General features: G+C 34.6%; 1 protein-coding gene and 1 long non-coding RNA gene across 4 annotated transcripts in view; both read left to right on the top strand.

Moving 5' to 3' along the window:
• TSEN15 (tRNA splicing endonuclease subunit 15) overlaps window positions 1–18926 on the top strand; it is an 87790-nt gene that overhangs the window by 6412 nt on the left and 62452 nt on the right. The gene's annotated exons all lie outside the window — the stretch shown is intronic.
• On the top strand, window positions 1407–18894 carry LOC144316254 (uncharacterized). Its single transcript, XR_013382104.1, has 2 exons — window positions 1407–2200; window positions 17630–18894. It is a non-coding gene; the product is annotated as an uncharacterized LOC144316254 (long non-coding RNA).

Raw genomic sequence — 18926 nt, 5'->3', positions numbered from 1 at the left:
TCATTTATACTATATTGTTTCCAAAAGATAATGCAGGATTAAGTGAGTTGCACCAAGGCCTCATAGTAGACAACAAAGTCTGATAGCTGTTAAGAGTTCTTTTTCTATTTTCATTAGCATTTTAAAAGTTTTTTCTTGGGGATCCCTGGGTGGCTCAGTGGTTTAGCGCCTGCCTTTGGCCCAGGGCGCGATCCTGGATCCCCGGGATCGAGTCCCACGTCAGGCTCCCGGCATGGAGCCTGCCTCTCCCTCTGCCTGTGTCTCTGCCTCTCTCTCTCTCTTTATGTCTATCATAAACAAATAAAATCTTTAAAAAAATTTAAAAAATAAAAGTTTTTTTTCTTATTGAAGTATAGTTAACATATAGTATTATGTAAATTTCTGGGGCACAACATAGTGATTCAATAGTTGTATACATTAAAAAATGTTCACCACATTAAATGTAGTTACCATGTGTCACCAAAGTTGTTATAATGTTATTGACTATAACTGTCAATGTTGTCAACTCTCTATGTTGTACTTTTCATACTCTATGATTTATTTATTACTGGAAGTTTTGTACCTCTTAATCCCTTTCACCTATTTCACCCATTCCTCCACCTCTGTCTCTCTGGCAACCACCAGCTTGTTCTCTATTTATAAGTCTATTTCTGGGTTTATGTTTGTTTTATTTTTTAGATTCCACATTTAAGTGAAATCATACGGCATTTATCTTTTTCTGGCTTATTTCAGTTAGCATGCTGTCTTTTAGGTTCACCAATATTGTTATGAATACCAAAATTTCATTCTTTTTTATGACTGAATAATGTTCTACCATTTATATATGTATATATATACCATATATACATATATATATATTATACACACATACACAGACTTACATCTTTATCCATTCATCTATTGATGGACACTTGGGTTGTCTACCTATCTTGGCTATTATAAATAATGCTGCAGTAGACATAGGGCGCAAATATCTTTTTGAATTAGTGTTTTCATTTTCTTTGGGTAAATACCCAGTAGTAGAATTACTGAGTCCTATGGTATTTCTATTTTTAATTTTTTGAGGAAGCTTCATACTGTCTTCCATACTAACTGCACCAATTTACACCACCAACACGGTACAAGGGTTCCCTTTTCACATCCTCGCCAACATGTTGTTTATTGTCTTAAATCTTTTATTGTAAAATAAAACCAGATACAGAAAACCACCCAATAAAAATGTATAGATAAAATAAAATAAAACCCCTTCTATGTGCTCTATTCCAAGCATAACCCTCTCTTTCCCACCAAAGTAACTATTATTCATACTTTTTATAAAATAATTTCCTTGTGTTTCTCTGTAGTTTATTTGTGCCTTTTTAAAAAATAGATTTTATTTATTAGAGAAAGAAAAAAGAAAAGAAAGAAGAAGCAGGGGAGAGGAGCAGAAGGAGAGGGAGAAGCAGACTCCCTACTAAGCAGGGAGCCAATGTAGGGCTTGATCCTAGGACTCTGGGATCATGACCTAAGCAGAAGACATGCACTTAATGGACTGAGCCACCCAGGAACCCTCATTGTGTCTTTTTTTTTTAAGTTAGGCTTATTGAAGTAAAATTTATATATAGTAAAAACACTCATTTTAGGGAGACAGACATGTGAGTTTTTAATAAATGTATATAGTCATGTAACCAATACACAGTTCCCCCCAAACTTCCCTCGTGCTCCTCAGTCATCAATTCCTGTAGTTTTGTCTTTTCCAGAGTGTCCTATCAATAGAATTATGAGCCTTTGTGTCATGCTTCCGTCCCTTAGCATCATGCCATGGAGATTCTGCTGTGTTGTTGCATATATCAGTAGTGTGCCTGTTTTTATTGCTGAGTAGTATTCCATTGTATGGATGTGCCACAGTTTATTTAACCATCACCAGTTTTTGGATTGTTTCTGGTTTTTGGCTTTTATGGATGAAAGCACTATAAACCTCATATATATCTTTGTGTAGATGTAATGCCTTCAGTTCTCCTGAGTAAATATTTAGGCACTGAATTACTAACTAGTTCATATGATAAACATATTTTTAACTTCATAAGAAACTGCCAAACTATTTTCCAAAGCTACTATGCTATTTTCTGTACCCACCAGTGAAGTATAAAAGTTCCAGTTGTTCCACAACTGCAGCAACATTTTGGATGATCAGTTTATTTAATTTCAGTCATTCAATTAAGTAAGTAGATTCAATTAAGTAAGTAAGTATCTCTTTGTGGCTTTAAATTTGTATTTCCCTGATGACTAATGATGTTGAGCATCTTCTCATGTACATATTTGCCATCTCTACCTCTTTGGTCAGTTCAAATCTATTGTTTATATTTTAAAGATTGTGTTGTGTTTTTAATAAATTGTTAAAAGTTCTTTATGTGTTTGATATATATTTCTTTATCACATATTCTTTTGAAAATATTTTTCCTTCAGTCTGTGACTTGTCTTAATAATCTTTGGAAAAGCAGAAGGTTTAAATTTTGATGTTCAATTTAGCATTTTTTTTCTTTTACAGTTTGGGGTTTTTGTGTTCCATGTAAAAAATGTGTTTTACTCCACTGTCATAAAATTTTCTCCTATACTTTCTTTTCAAAGTTTTACAATTCTAGTTTTTACTTTTAGCAATTTGAGTGGAAATCTATGTAGTGTGAGCTAAGAGGGTCAAGATTCTTTCTCTTCTCTTCTTTCATTTTTTTTTTTTTTGGCAAATACATGTCCAATTGTTCCAGCATAAGTAAATTTCTATGACACCTCTGTTGAAAATTAGCTGACCATGTGTATATGTCTGTTTCTGGATGCTGTAGTCTGTACTCCTGATCTCTATGTCTTTTCTTTTTAAATTTTATTTATTTATTCATGAGAGACAGAGAGACAGAGAGAGAGAGAGAGAGAGAGAGGGGCAGAGACATAGGCAGAGGGAGAAGCAGGCTTCATGCAGGGAGCCCGACGTGGGACTCGATCCCGGGTCTCCAGGATCATACCCTGAGCTGAAGGTGGCACTAAACTACTGAGCCACCCAGGCTGCCCTGATCTTGTACGTCTTTTTTTGTCAGTGTCACACTGTCTTGATTACTGTAACTTTGTAGGAAGACCTGAAATCAGGTAGTAGAAGTCCTTCAACTTTGTTCTTTTTCAAAGTTTTGTGTTTTTTTGTGGGTTTTTTTGGCTATGCTAGGTCTTTTTATTTTCCATATAAAAATTTAAAATCAGCTTTATCTCTATAAATAATTTATGCACTTATTTGTGTCTCATGAATTTTGCCCATTAAAATTTTTTTTCTTATAAACTTCCGTTAATCTGCAATAGAGATTGGCATACCTTTTCTGTAAAGCTCTGGATAGCAAAGATTTTGGTTTTGCAGGCTATTTTGTCTCTGTCACAATTCAGTGCTGATGTTGGTGTGAAAGCAGCCACAAACAATACATAAACAAATGGATGTACTTATGTTCTTATAACTTTATTTATGGAAAATCGGGAAGTTCAGACTTGCAGTGGTTTACTAACGTGTGATGTAGGCGTTCTCCCTCTATCCCTTTCTTTTCCTTATAATTTTTCTGTTAGAGAACTTGGGCCATTTGACCTGCATACTCTCCCATAGTCTGGGTTTGCCAATTGCTCACTCATGGTGCATTGCAACATGTTTCTCTGTCCTCTGTGCTTTCTGCATGTTGGCAGCTGGAACCAGATAGTTGGCATTTAATTTGATAACATTATTAAGACCATCATGCAGCTGGTAGTCTCTTCTTTCATCAGGAGACATATAATATCTAATAACCTCTCTGTGTAATATTGGTAACTATTGAAACTTAACAGCTAGCACTTACTGGTGGTTTGAACTGTTGTTATCATTATTCTGACTCATGATTCTAGTTCACTTCCCTTGGACTGCAACATAGAAGCATAGTATTAGTATTGCGAGCTTAAGTCATATATTGTTCCCAGGACCTCTTGGTGCTGACTTCTCCCTTTGACTCTCACTTAGGAAAGCATGGTGGAATGTGAGTGAATGAGAATGATGATACATTATAGGGAATATTAATTTTTATATTAAAACATAACCTGCCAACTTTGGAACTTTATTGTTAGAAATAAATTACTTGTCACACACTGTACAATCAACCTAAACAACCAGTAGTAAATCACTATCCTGTTTGGTGCTGCTTAGTTCCTTGATATATGGTGTGCCCACTGTATGCGTGGGGGGCTAGGGGGGTTTGTGTGCGTTTTAATGCTCTATATCCCTCAAAAACTTTGAATAACATTTTATTACTGGGGAATCTGGGTAGTAAAACAAAGTATGAGAGCCAGAGGAATTAGTAATTTGCTGGTGGTAAAGGCTTGTGTTATTTACAAAAGACATATAGCATATAAGGCATAATAGCTGTCTCTTTTATATAAGTCCTAAATTTTGGTGTCTATTGTTTGTAAACTGGACTAAACTCTGTCATTTACATAGTTAACTACAACTTAGCTGTAAGATATTTCCCCAGTGATGACAACAAACAATCTCCCTTTATCTCTTAAAGTCCCTTCAGTAGCTATCTTGCTGCATGACTGCTGAGTAGCATGTATTTAGCTTATTTTTTCCATTATTTATTTTATGGTGTGTATATATTTGCTGACTCCTTAAAAGGTAGCAGTTCCAATCAGCGTGTAATGTTTTATCTGTGTGAATTTCTGAGAATGTCTAAACAGTTTTTCTATCCATTTCCCACTTGTTTTCCCAGGCTTTGGACCTGATTTAATTTACATAGTTTCTGGCAAGGGTGCAGGGTGAATGTGTATTTGAATGGAAGTGAGTGAATGCATTACTTTGAACAAAAGTATGCTTTGTGACTGGTAATTTCTGTAAAGCAGTTATACATAATATATGTTCATAGTTAAAACACTTTGACATATATTTCGAGTATTAGAAGATCTTATGTATAAATAGCCTCTTGTGAAAATAATGATTTAATACTAATTTCTAAAAAAAAAAAAAAAACTAATTGCTGATCTCCAGTGGGAGAATAGAACTGGTAAAGAGCCCATATCTGAGTATCTAGTGGGAAAATTATGCTGATGTAGTAGGAGGTTGTTTGTGTTTCTTGAAGGGAAGGGATACATCTCTCATCTAAAAATATTCCTTAAAGCTAATGTAAAATGATTTTTAGCTTACATTTTAAAATACTATATTAAGTTATATATTTGGGTTGTATATGCATATAGAAAGTACTCTAGATTATTTCTTACTAAAGTGAATGTAAGAATCCATGTAGCAAGTTTGGTAAATGACTGGAGATGTTATGAGTACAGTTTCCCCAGACACAACAATGGTATAAAATCATATTAATAAATTCATTGAGGTCAAAGAGATCTGATGAATTTAAAGATGAGACAACCAGAGGAATCCTAATAAAAGCCAGAGGCCTTTTTCAATGCTAAGGTAGCAAATGAAGTCAAATTTATGTTCAGATATTTGATTAGCTTCTCTTTGGCCATTGATATTTATTGAATGTCTCTAAATGGGAGAAGTAAACTATAGCAGAGTTAAAATAATAGTATTACGGGCTTCTGTAATAGTATTATAGGTAGTTGTAAATAGGAAAATATCTTAAGTAACATATACGAGGACCCGTAGCATATTATGAGGAATTTTTTTTTTTTTTTTAAGTAAGCTCTAAGGGTGCCTGGGTGGCTCAGTTGGTTAAGCATCTACCTTCAACTCAGGTTATGATCCCGGTGTCTTGGGATCAAGCTGGGCATTGGGTTCCCTATGCAGTGGGGAGTCTGCTTCTCTTCCCTTTGTCCTTTCCCCTGCTCGTCCTCTCTCTTACTCACTCTCTCTCGCTCTCAGATAAATAAGTAAAATCTTTTAAAAATAAATATATATATATAAATATATAAACACTGTGCCCAATATGGGGCTTGAACTCACAACTCTGAGATCGAGAGTCACACGTACTCTACTAATTGAGCCAGCCAGGTGCCTCTGTTTTTCTGTTTTTTAACTACAAGGCTTTTTTTCTGATATAGCCTATGTCATCTCTCAATTTCATTGTCAATTTAGTTTCTTCAGTAATATTTGAAAGATATGCTAAAAACCACAGTTGCCATATTTTAAGCTTATCTGTGCTTATAGATGTTACAGGTTTTTAAAAAAAGTTGAGTGAAGTATTTTGTGCAATTATGAACCCATGGACAGTTAAGACACTGTTCTTTAAAACTATCTATAAATCTCCTATGTTACAAAGGATCATAATTCTTTGCTTAGTAATATGAATGAATCATTCATCCTTTTGAGACCTGACTAAATTAGAAACAGTCCTCTCCTCTTGGTACCAGAGGATAGTAGATAGCTTGTGTGAGGATGGAGCCTCTCTGGTGGCCATTTTATCCCCCAGTCCCATAAATTAGTGGCATTTATTTTGATTTATGGTACCTCTCTAAAATAGGTACCCTCAGCCTTTTTATCTGAGAGAAAATTTTTCTGAATGTTCTCTTTCATAGCACCTTCTAATCTGAACATTACTCTAGAAACAGAAAAAGGCTTTAACATTCTGTATACCAAATTGGTCGTCTGATAGTTCAGCAGCCATAAGGCTAACAGTCTTAAGAACTTTAGTCATTTGATTTCATGATCCTTGTACAGTTAAGACTAATTGATGTGAAAACAATTTATTACATATAAAAATGAGTGTCAGACCCAAAGTTAGGATTTCTAGTCTGATTTTTTATTTTTATTTTATTTTTTTCCTAGCCTGATTTTTAAAATTTAAATATTATTAGTTAACATACAGTACAATATTGGTTTCTGGAATAGAATTCAGTGATTCATCACTTACATATAACACCCAGTGCTCATCATCACAAGTGCCCTCGTCAGTGTCCATCATCCATCTAGCCCATCCCTCACCCACCTCTCTCTAGCAACCCTCAGTTCTGTCATTAAGAGTTCTTATGGCTTGTGTCCCTCTCCTTTTTTTCTTTTCCCTCTTCCCACATGTTTATCTGTTTTCTTTCCTAAATTCCACGAGTCTTACTTTGAAAATCTGATGCTCAGCTTATTAAGCCGTAACAACCTGTTCCCTACAATGTTGTTTTCAAAAGAATACTCTCCCTTCCTCCTACATTGAATGAAAAAAGCTGCAGTTCTTTTGTCTTTGTCAGAATTAATGTGGTTTTTAAATATCCTGCTTAAAAACCATTAATAGTAATTTTCTCTTTTTAAAGAAAGGGAAATTCCCTTTTTTAAAATATTAGTTCTATGTGTTATCACAGCAGTAACCCAGATAATAAAAATGGACTAATTGTTTATCTTTAAATATATTATAACACTGTTCTTAAAGGAAGAAGACAAAGAACCCACAATTTAAATCCCTGAGATATGTAGGGAAAATTAAAATTTCATTTATTATTCTTACACCAAAATAACATACCTTCCAGTAAAATGTTAAAAATGTATATATAATTATACTTTTTACTTAAGCATTAAATGTAATGAATATAAATATAATTAGAGACTATCTAGAGGCAAAGTAGAAGCATGTTTTGGTTTTAGAGGTAGATAAAAAGACAAATTACAGATTATTCCAGTATTTTCCAGGTTACCCATTCACTTATTGGGTGCCTATTGTGTACTAGACTTAAGGGGTACAAAGATTACAGTCCTTACCCCCATGACACTCACAGTCTAGAACTGAGATGGACGGACATTTATATCTAGTGTGATAAATATAATGAGAGATAGGTACAAGGAAGGTACTGAGAAAGATTGCAGTGGGAGAGATCTGACCTCAGCTGGTAGCATGGGAGGTAGGGGAGACTGAAAAAGCTTCCAGTGGGACAAGTTGTTTCAAATATTTCTAGGTATTCCAAGTGGCATGGGGATGGGAATGGATGTTTCTCATAGAAAAAATATCATGAGCAAGATATAATGGGGGCTGAGCGAGCCTGAAAATTGCAAATAGTTCATTATGACTGGGTATTAGTAATGGCAGAGGGAGTACCTGCCTGCACCTGGTAAGAAGGCCCTAGAATAGGGTGTGTGTGTGGGGGGGGGGGGACAGAGAAAGAGAGAGAGCAAGCGCCAGAGAGATGGGAACAGGAGAACGAGGAAGAAGAGAGAGAAGGGGAGACAGACATAGAAAGAATATGAGAAAAGTAACTACCGCCCTGGTAAGCAGTAGTAGATCAGTAGAGGTGGAATGGATTAAGGAATTCAAAAATAAGAGAAAGAGCAAGTGTTTTGCCACTTTGAGGTCTTTGAAGGACATAGGTTTATCCTGAAACAAAGTTGGGGAAATTATGTGAATGAGAATAGTAGGAATTGTAATGCTTGAGTCCATTTTCTCTAAAGACTCTGATTAAAATACACAAGTCTGATACTATAGGAAATAATCAGCTATCAGTGCAAGAGCATAACATGGGGATTTGAGGTTAAGTCACCTCCAGCACTTGCCATTTTTTTGCCTCCTTTCAGAACATTTTCAGATTTCCAGCTTCTAAATGTGAAAAGTTCTTTAGGGTGCAGACCTCTAAACTTTTTTCTCTGCTTCATTTTGTCTCCTCTAGACAGCCTCATTTGACATATCCTATTTGACATCTCCACTGAGATCTAAAAGGTGTCTCAAATTAACATGTCCAAAAAGAACTCTTGATTTGCCCCCTAAACTGGTCCTTCTGCAACTTTTCCCATGTCAGTCAATGGCAATTCTGTTCATTCTGAAACTCAGGCCAGAATCCTTGGAGTTACTGTCTGTATAGATAGACTTTATTTTTGAGAATAATTTTAGATATACAGAACAATTGAGCAGATAGTACAGAGATTTCCCATATAAGCCCCAACCCAACACAGTGTTTTATTAATATTATTAACATCTTGCATTAGTGTGGTACATTTGTTGTAATTAATGAACCAATATTGATAGATTATTTTGAGTAAAGCCCATAGTTTACATTAGTTCATTCTTTATTGTACAATTCTATGGATTTTGACAGATTCATAATGTCATGTATCTGCCATGACATACAGAATAGTTTCACCACCCTAAAAATCCCCTATGCTCCATGTATTCATCCCTTTGCCCCTATCCTGAACCCCCTGAATTTTTAACTTTCTCTATAGTTTTGCCTTTTCCAGAATATTAGATAGTTAAGATTGTATAGTATGTAACCTTGGCTTTTTCCATTTAGCAGTATGCATTCTCCCCACCATGCATTGTTTTTTCAGTTTTAGCTATGCTAATAGGTGCATATCTCATTTTTTAGAATTTGCAGCTTCCTAATGACATATGATGCTGACCTTTTTTTCATATATTTGCTATCTGTGTATCTTCGTTAGGGAGGTGACTGTTCAAATCTTTTGCCCATTTTTTAATTTGGGCTGGTTTTTTTTCCTTTTTGTTGAGTTTTAAAGATTTAGGTATTTTAGATACAAGTCCTCTTGCCAAATATGTGTTTTGCAAATATTTTCTCCCACACTGTGGCTTATCTTTTATCCTCTTAATAGTGTCTTTTGTAGAATAGGAGTTTTTAATTTTAATGGAGTCCAACTAAATAATTTTTTCTTTTGTAGATCACACTTTTGGTATTGTATCTAAAAACCCATCACCAAACCCAAGTTCACTTAGATTCTCTCCCATGTTGTCTTCTAGAAGTTTTATAGTTTAGTGTTTTACATTTAGATCTATGATCATCTTTGAGTTAATTTTGGTAAAAAGTGTAAAGAGGTTCATTTTTTTTCTATGTCAATATTTGGCTGTTTTAGCACCATTTGTTGACCCATTTTTGCTTCTTCATCAGAGATCAGGTGACTTGTATTTGTGTGGGTCAGTTCTGGGCTCTCTGTTCTAGTTCATTAACCTATTTGTCTATTCCTTCACCAATAGGACTTGGTCTTAATTACTATATAGCTTTACAAATCTTGAAGTCAGGTAACGTCAGTCCTCTTACTTTGTTCTTCTTCTCTATTGTGTTATTCTCTGTCTTTTGCCTTTCCATATAAACTTTAGAATCAGTTTTGAATATCCACAAAATATCTTGTTAGAGCTTTGTTTGGGATTGTGCTTAATCTGTAGATCTCATTGGGAAGAATTGGCATCTTAACGCTATTGAGCCTTCCTCTCCAGGAACATGGACTGTATTTATTGAGATCTCCGTTGATTTCTTTCATCAGAGTTTTATAGTTTTCCTTATATAGATCCTTACATATTTTTGTTAGGTTTATGCCTAAGTATTTCTTTTTGTTTGTTTGTTTGTTTTTTTGAAAGTATTTCAATTTTTATGCAAATATAAATGGTGTTGTCTTTTATATTTCAAATTACAATTGTTCATTGCTGGTATACAAGAAAGCATTTGACTTTTGTATATTAAGCTTGTATGTATCCTGTAACCTTGCTATATAACTTCTTTATTAGTTTTAGTATACCCAGTTCTCATACCCTAAATTAATATATCAACAAATTCTGGCAGTTCTTTCTTACAAATATATCCAAAATCTGTCATTGCTCACCACTTCTGCTATACTACCATTACTCTGGTGTAAGCTAGTATCATCTCACCCCTTATACAATTGCATCCTATGCAGTAGTCCTCCTTTATATCATTTACCACACTTATTGCTACTTAATATATTATATATTTGGTTGTCCTTGATTGTTTCCTATCTTCCTTTCTCTACTAGAAAATAACCTCCATGAAAGCAGGAACTTTGCTCTTAAATGCTGTTGTCTTAGTGTCTAGCTTGGTACCTAGTACTTGGTCTTAAATAAGTATTTGTTGAATGAATGAATGAGCTTTCTTAGACTTTCCAGTTCCTATAGCAGACACTTGCTAAATAACATGTTAAAGAACATAAGGATATGCTACAAGAAATAGTCCAAAAGTCTCAAAAGAAAATTCGAATGGCTGCAAAATCCATCCACTTGCAAAATTTATCACTGTTTCCCACACTTTACACTGTAACTGTGTATGTTATCTGCAGAATAGAGAACACTCACATGTCTGAAGAGGCACTCCACCAATGCTATGAATAGCCTTACTTTAAATTTTTTTTTCATTTGTATCTTCCTCACCTCTCCCTCCAATCACCTTTCAGCCACAAAATTTCATCTTTGAGTTAATTTTGGTAAAAAGTGTAATTAGTGTTTTTGGGAAAGGACTTACATTAATGGTGGAGCAAAGGATTATCAGAACTAATTGAGTTCCCTTTATAGGACATTTCTAAAGATGTTCTTAGGTATAAGATTCAATCCTGAAGTGTTACATATTTTTTTGAAGGATGCTTCATTATTTCCCTGTAATCAAAAGATACTTCTTCTCTCCAAAGCTGTATTCTGTATTACAAATGCATTTAATGATGATTATTTTATTTGAGGCCTGAAATCTAATAACTGGCAAAATAATTTCTGTCATTTGGCCTCCTTGCATATCAAAATGATGCATGTCCTCATACTACCTCTGTTAAAAGTCTGTTGCTGGTGAAACCCCCAATTTCAGCAGTGTCTTAAAACTGACACAGCACTTTTTCTCTTAGCCTCAAAAAAAAAAAGGAACAACAACTTGCTGTTTATTTTGCAGAATGGCTTCCCACTTTGGTGAATGGCCACACAGGCAGTTAATTATTCTAATCCAACCTTGGGACTTTGGCTGCCTTGATATTTCTGTTTGTTTATTTGTTTTTTTAAACTAGGAAAGCATTGGAATGATTTCCAAAGAAGTGGTCCATTATCCTTGAAACTTTTCTTTAGGATTGAGTCTCTGGATGAATAAGGTTTTTTGATACCTAGGGCACCAATTTCGTTTTGCCTTGTGTTCAGAGTTGCATTACGATGTGTTGTCCCAATATATCATAATGAGGCAGATCAAGGAATATTTAATTGCTAAGGCTACGGTGTGTACCAGCTTGGCCACATTGAGGAGCATAGCAGGAGATACTGTTTTCTGTGGGTTGAAATTAATAATAATCTTAACCCATGATGCATTTTATAACATTTAAGTTAAAAATCATGTTGTTTTCAACTTGCTTGTCCTCTGTACAAATCTTCAGAAATCACTTTGTTTCTGTTACAGGATCATTATAAAATGAACGGCTAAGATTTATTGAAGGCATTTACATAGCTTGGAGGAAGGGCAGTAGCCAGATAATGTTACCTATGTGTTTGCCTCAGGCTTTTTCAAGTAAGCTTTATTAAACTTTGGAATTACTCTCTATTCGGTATGTTGAGCTCCTTTCCAAACAGTTATGAGAAGGAAAGCCTGTTATAAACATCAACTGCTATTACTGCTGATCAGCAACTATAATTATTACTGATTCCTTTCTTTAGGTTTTTCCTTTGAAATATAATGGATTTGAGAACCTGAGCTTCTTATTATGAATACATAGGTTTTGTTTTCCATATATGGATTTCTATTTGAGTAGAAACTATAAATTTTATTATCTAAGTTATTTTAGAGTTGTGTGATGAAGCATCTCTACAGTATATTTCCAGAGAACTGGCTTTAAAAATTTTTACATGAGGTTTCTGAATTAAGACTTCAAGCTGTCAGCTTGTTAGAAGTTAAGTGAGATGATAGTATTTTAGTGGTGCTTCATTGCCCTTAGAATCTTTACAATTGGGTGTGATTTTTAAAGTAGGACTTTGGAACCTTTTGTGGTGTTCTTGCTATTAGGTTGAGAAAGTATAATCTGTTGACTTAAAGGCAGAGTAAATATTTTTAGGAGTTTATTGGTGTCCCATAAAGGAAAGAATAAGAACTGTCTTGATTAGGGAAACGTGATGACATTACTTTAAACATATGTTAAAGACAGATCAGAAAAGTTCCCAAACAGGAGTATTTGTAAGACTTCTCTAGCATGCTTTCAGTAACAGAAGCAGATACACCATTTTATTGTGTAATTACTGAGAAAAATTCACTGGTAGTTTTCCCTACACACAACCAAATAGAATAAACAGAGCTCTGAAATGGGAACTTCCATTTCATTTTTGACAGTGTTTCCCTCAACTCTGAAGACAAAACCCCTTTTACAACTCTGAGCTCATTTTCAAATATTAGGGTTTCCCACATGGGTGTTCTAAGTAAATTTGAAAATGTCTTGCTGTTTATATTAAAGAACTCTGGAGACAAATATCAATGAGATGGAAATTTCTATCCTAAAGTTTAGCATATGGTCTAGAATTCCCAGACAGTTTACCTTAGAAAAACACACACACACACGCGTGCACATGTGCATGCACGCACACATGTTTCTGATTTAAACAGTATCTTAAGAAATGGAAATGTAAAAGATGCCTTCATAGGTTTTTTTTTTTTCCTTCTATCTGTGTCGAACCCTTGTCATACACTGCCAGCTAGGGATGTTTAAAGAAACTTATTTTTTTTTTAAGTATTTTAATTTCAGTTTCAGGTGTACAGTATAGTGATTCAGCACTTTCATATATCACCCAGTGCTCATCATAGCTCATTAAGTGTATTCCTTAATCCCCATCACCTATTTTACCCAACCCCCATCCGCACCCTCTGGTAACCATCAGTTCTCTATAATTAAGAGAGTTTCTTGGTTTGTCTTTCTCTCTTTTCTTCCCCCTTGCTTGTTTGTTTTGTTTCTTAAATTCCATGTAGGAGTGAAATCATATGGTATTTGTCTTTCTCTGACTGACTTACTTTGCTTAGCATTATACTCTAGCTCCAACCATGTTGCAAATGGCAAGATTTCATTCCTTTTATGGCTGAATAATATTCCATTATGTGTGTGTGGGTCTGTGTGTGTATAATGTGTATGTATATACATATATATATACACACATACATACATATATATATATACACACACATACACACAACATCTTTATTCATCAGTCAGTGGATGCATCAGTTGCTTCCATATCTTTACTATTGTAAATAATGCTGCAATAAACATAGGGGTGCGTGTTATACTTTTGAGTTACTGTCCCTGTATTCTTTGGGTAAATGCTCAATAGTGCAATTGCTAGATCATAAGGTAGTTCTATTTTTAACTTTTTTTTTTTTTAAAGATTTTATTTTTCACGAGAGACAGAGAGAGAGAGAGATGCAGAGACAGAAGTAGGCTCCATGCTGGGAGCCTGACGTGGGACTCAATTCCAGGTCTCCAGGATCAGTCCCTGGGCTGAAGGCGGCGCTAACCCACTGAGCCACCCGGGCTGCCCTATTTTTTAACTTTTTGAGGAACCTCCACACCATTTTCCACAGTGACTGCATCAGTTTTCATTCCTAACAACAGTGAATGAGTGTTTTTTTCACTATATCCTTGCCAACACTTGTTGTTTCTTGTGTTGTTGATCTTAGCCATTCTGACAGGTCTGACATGGTATCTCATTATAGTTTTGATTTGCATTTCCCTGGGGTAAGTGATGACAAATATCTTTTCATGTGTCTGTATGTCACATCATTGGACATCATTGGAAAAATGTCTGATGTATGTCATCATTAGAGAAATGTCTGATCATGTTTTCTGCTCATTTTTTAATTGGATTATTTATTTCTTGGCTGTTGAGTTGGATAAGTGCTTTATATATCTTGGATACTAATCCTTTATCAGATATGTTATTTGTGAATCCCTTCTCCCATTCTGTAGGTTGCCTTTTAGTTATGTTGATTGTTTCCTTCATTGTGCAGAAGATTTTTATTTTGATGTAGTCCCAATATTTTATTTTTCCTTTTGTTTCCCTCACCTCAGGAGACATATCTAGAAAGAAGTTGCCATGACTGATGTCAGAGAGGTTACTGCCTGTTCTTTTCCACGATTTTTATGGTTTCAGGTCTCACATTTAGGTCTTGAATTCATTTTGAATTTATTTTTCTGTATGATGTAAGAAAAGGACCCAGTTTTATTCAAAAGAATATTGCTGCCCAGTTTTGTCAACATCATTTGATGAAGAGACCATCTGTTTTCCATTGGATATTCCTTCCTGGTTTGTTGAAGATTAATTGACCATATAATTGTGGGTTTATTTCTGGACTTTCTGTTCTGTTCCATTGAACTGTGTGTCTGTTTTTGTGCCAGTACCATACTGTTTTTTTTTTCTTAAGATTTTACTTATTTATTCATGAGAGGCACAGAAAGAATGGCAGAGATATAGGCAGATAGTCCTAATGCAGGACTCAATCCCAGGACCTCAGGATCATGACCTGTGCCAAAGATAGACGCTTAACCACTGAGCCACCCAGGTGCCCCTACCATACTGTTTTGATTGCTACAGCTTTGTAATATGACTTGAAGTCTGGAATTATGATGCTTCCAGCCTTTTTTTTTTTTTAATTTTATTTATTTATTCATGAGAGACATAGAGAGAGAGGCAGAGATACAGGCAGAGGGAGAAGCAGGCTCCATGCAGGGAGCCTGATGTGGGACTCAGTCCCGGGATCGCGGGATTATGACCTGAGCCAAAGGCAGACGCTCAACCGCTGAGCCACCAAGGGGGTCTCTGTTTTTCTTTTTGAAGGTTAGTTACTTTAGCTATTCAGGGTCTTTCATGGTCTCATACAAATTTAGGATTACTTGTTCTAGTTCTGTGGAAAATGTTGTTGATATTTTGATAGGGATTGCATTAAGTATGTAGGTTGCTTTGGGTATTATAGACATTTTAACAATGTTTGTTCTCCTAGTCCATGAGCATGGAATATCTTTCCATTTCTTTGTGTCAGCTTCCATTTCTTTTATCAGTGTTTTATAGTTTTTTAGAGTATAGGCCTTTCATCTCTGGTTAGGTTTATTCCTATGTATCTTATTATTTTAGTGCACTTGTAAATGGGATTGTTTTCCTAATTTCTTTCTGATGCTTAATTATTGGTGTATAGAAATGCAACAGATTTCTGTACATTGATTTTGTATCCTGTGACTTTACTGAACTTGTTGATCAGTTCTAGTAGTTTTTGGTGAAGTCTTTTGAGTTTTCTGTGTATAGTATCATGTCATCTGCAAATAGTGAAAGTTTTACTTCTTTATCCATTTACATTCCTTTTATTTATTTTTACTGTCTGATTGCTCTGGCTAGGACTTCCACTTCTATGTTGAATAAAAGTGGTGAGAGTGGACATCCTTGTCTTCCTCCTGACCTTAGGGGAAATGCTCTCAGTTTTTCCCCCTTAAGGATATTAGCTGTGGATATTACATAGATGGTCTTTATTATGTTGAGGTATGTTCCCCCAAACCTGCTTTGTTGAGTTTTTAATCATGAATGGATGTTGTACTTTGTCAATTGCTTTTTCTGTGTCCCTTGAAATAATCATATGGTTCTTATCCTTTCTTTTATTCATGTGATGTATCAATCACTGATGTAATCAATTTGTAAATACTGAACCACTTGCAACCCAGGAGTAATTCCCACTTATGGTGAATGGTTTGTTTAATGTATTATTGAATTCAGTTTGCTAGAGTTTATTGAGAATTTTTGCATCTATATTCATCAGGAATACTGGCCTGTAGTTCTTTTTTCTAGTGGTGTCTTTATCCGATTTTGGTATCAGGATAATACTGGCCTCAGAATGAATTGGGAAGTTTTCCTTCCTTTTTTATTTTTTGGAATAGTTTGAGAATAGGTATTAACTCCCTTGAAATGTTTGGTGGAATTTGCCTGTAAAGCCATCTGGTCCTGGACTTTTGTTTGTTGGGATTTTTTTGATTATTGACTTAATTTCTTTGCTGGTTATCAGTCTGTTCAAATTTTCTATTTCTTCCTGTTTTAGTTTTTGTAGTTTATATGTTTCTAGGAATTTATCTATTTCTACTGGGTGGTCCAATTTATTAGCCTATAATTTTTCACAGTATTCTCTTACGATTGTATATCTGTGGTGCTTGTTATTTCTACTCTTTCATTTGTGATTTTATTTGAGTCCTTTCTCTTTTTTCCTTGATAAGTCTGGCTAGAGGTTTATGAAATGTACTGATTTTTTTCAAAGAACCAGCTCCTGTTTTTATTGATTTGTTCTATTGTTTTTTCCAGTCTCTATATCATTAATTTCTGCTCTATCTTTACTATTCCTTTCCCTCTGCTGGTTTTAAGTTTTGTTGTTCTTTTTCTAGCTCTTTTAGGTACAAGGTTCAGTTGTTTGAGATTTCTCTTGTCTCTTAAAGTAGGCTGTGTTGCTATAACCTTCCCTCCTAGAACAGCTTTTGCTGTATCCCAGAGGTTTTGGAGTGTTGTGTTTTCATTTTCATTTTCATTTGTTTCCATATACTTTTTTATTTCTTTTATTTCCTAGTCAACTCATTCATTGTTTAGTAGCACGTTATTTAACCTCCACCTATTTTTGGCCTTTACAGATTATTTTAAAGAAACTTATTTAAGTTTAGAGTGTCAGTTCCCATCAGTGCTATGCATCGAGGTTTCTGTTTAAAATCTATGGTTGCTCCATCTAAATATCTCTTTCTGAAGTAAATCTCTCATATGAACAGGAATCTGACTAATTGTCATGTGATTCAAAATAGGTAGAAATTACTTTTTAAGGAGAGAGTGGTCCCAATTTGCAAAGTGGCAAACCGGGTATAAGTACTATATAATAATATTTGTATTCAGCGACTACTTGACAGTTTTCAGAACCTTTTCATGAATGCCACCTCATTGATGCTTACAATAATTCTATTTTGTAATTATAGCACTTTTTGTTGAAAAGACTTTTCTTTTGAATTGGTGCTGTACCTTTGTTAAAAATCACCTGACCAAGCTTATAGCATATTAAGAAGTAATATATATGATATATTAACACAAAGGATGGGGAGGAAATGGAGCTATATAGAAACAAAGGAAATGACATCAGAGAGTAACTTGAAGAAATGAAGAGTACCAGAAGTATTAAATATGTAAGTTAACATTTTTTATCCTTTTTCCTCTTTTTTAAAAGATGTAAGATTGTATAAAGCAATAATTGTAACATTGTATCACTGAGTTTATAATGTATAGACACGAAGTCTATGACCATAATAGCACAAAGGAAGGAGAAAGGAATGAAACTATATTGGAGTCATTTCTATATTTTGTTAGAATTAAGTATTAATCTGAGGTAAATGATGATAAATTAAGATGCATATAATAATCTCTGGAACTACTACTTAGAAACTCAAAAAAAGTACAGTTAAAAAAACACAAGGTAACAAAAAAAAAACACAAGGAAATTAAAATAATGCACTAGAAAATATCTATTTAATAAAAAAGTAAGTGGTAAAAATGAACAGAGAAATGAGAAAGACATGTTATATATAGAAAACAAATAGCAAACTGGCAGATATAAATCAATAATATCAATATTAATTTTAAATATGAATGATGAGGCACTTAGAGTCAAAGGGCAGAAATTGTAAGATTAGATATAAAAACAAGATCCAACTATATGCCCTCTGTAAGAATCACACTTTACATTCAGAAAAATCAATTTTGGAAAAAAAGTGATCTTTTTCTACACTGCTAGCATCTGAATGTGTCCCCCAGATTTCATATGTTGAAATCCTAACCCCCAAAGATGATGATATTAGGAGGTGGGACCTCTAGGAGGTCAAGTCATGAGGGTAGAGTTCTCATAAATAGAATTAGTGCCTTGTAAAGAAGCCCATGAAGATTCCTTGCCTCTTTCAACATGTAAGGACACAGTGAGCTGGCTTTGAAACAGGAAGAGGACCTCTACCAGAATAAGCCCGTGCTGGTACCTTGATCTTGGACTTTCTAGCCTTCAGAACTGAGACATAAATTTCTGTTGGCTAGAAGCTACCAAGTATGTGATATTTTGTAATAACAGCCTGAATGTATTAAAGACCTATACCATTCTCTTTCGTTTCCTTCTGTAATTCCATTTACACATATGTTAAACTGATATTGTACCAAAGGCCTCTGATATACTTTTTATTATTTTTTTATTGGAGTTCAATTTGCCAACATATAGCATATCACCCAGTGCTCATC

Source organism: Canis aureus, chromosome 6 (genome assembly GCF_053574225.1).
Source record: "Canis aureus isolate CA01 chromosome 6, VMU_Caureus_v.1.0, whole genome shotgun sequence".
In the NCBI taxonomy this organism is placed as follows: domain Eukaryota; kingdom Metazoa; phylum Chordata; class Mammalia; order Carnivora; family Canidae; genus Canis; species Canis aureus.
This window is presented reverse-complemented; position numbering and strand designations above follow the sequence as displayed.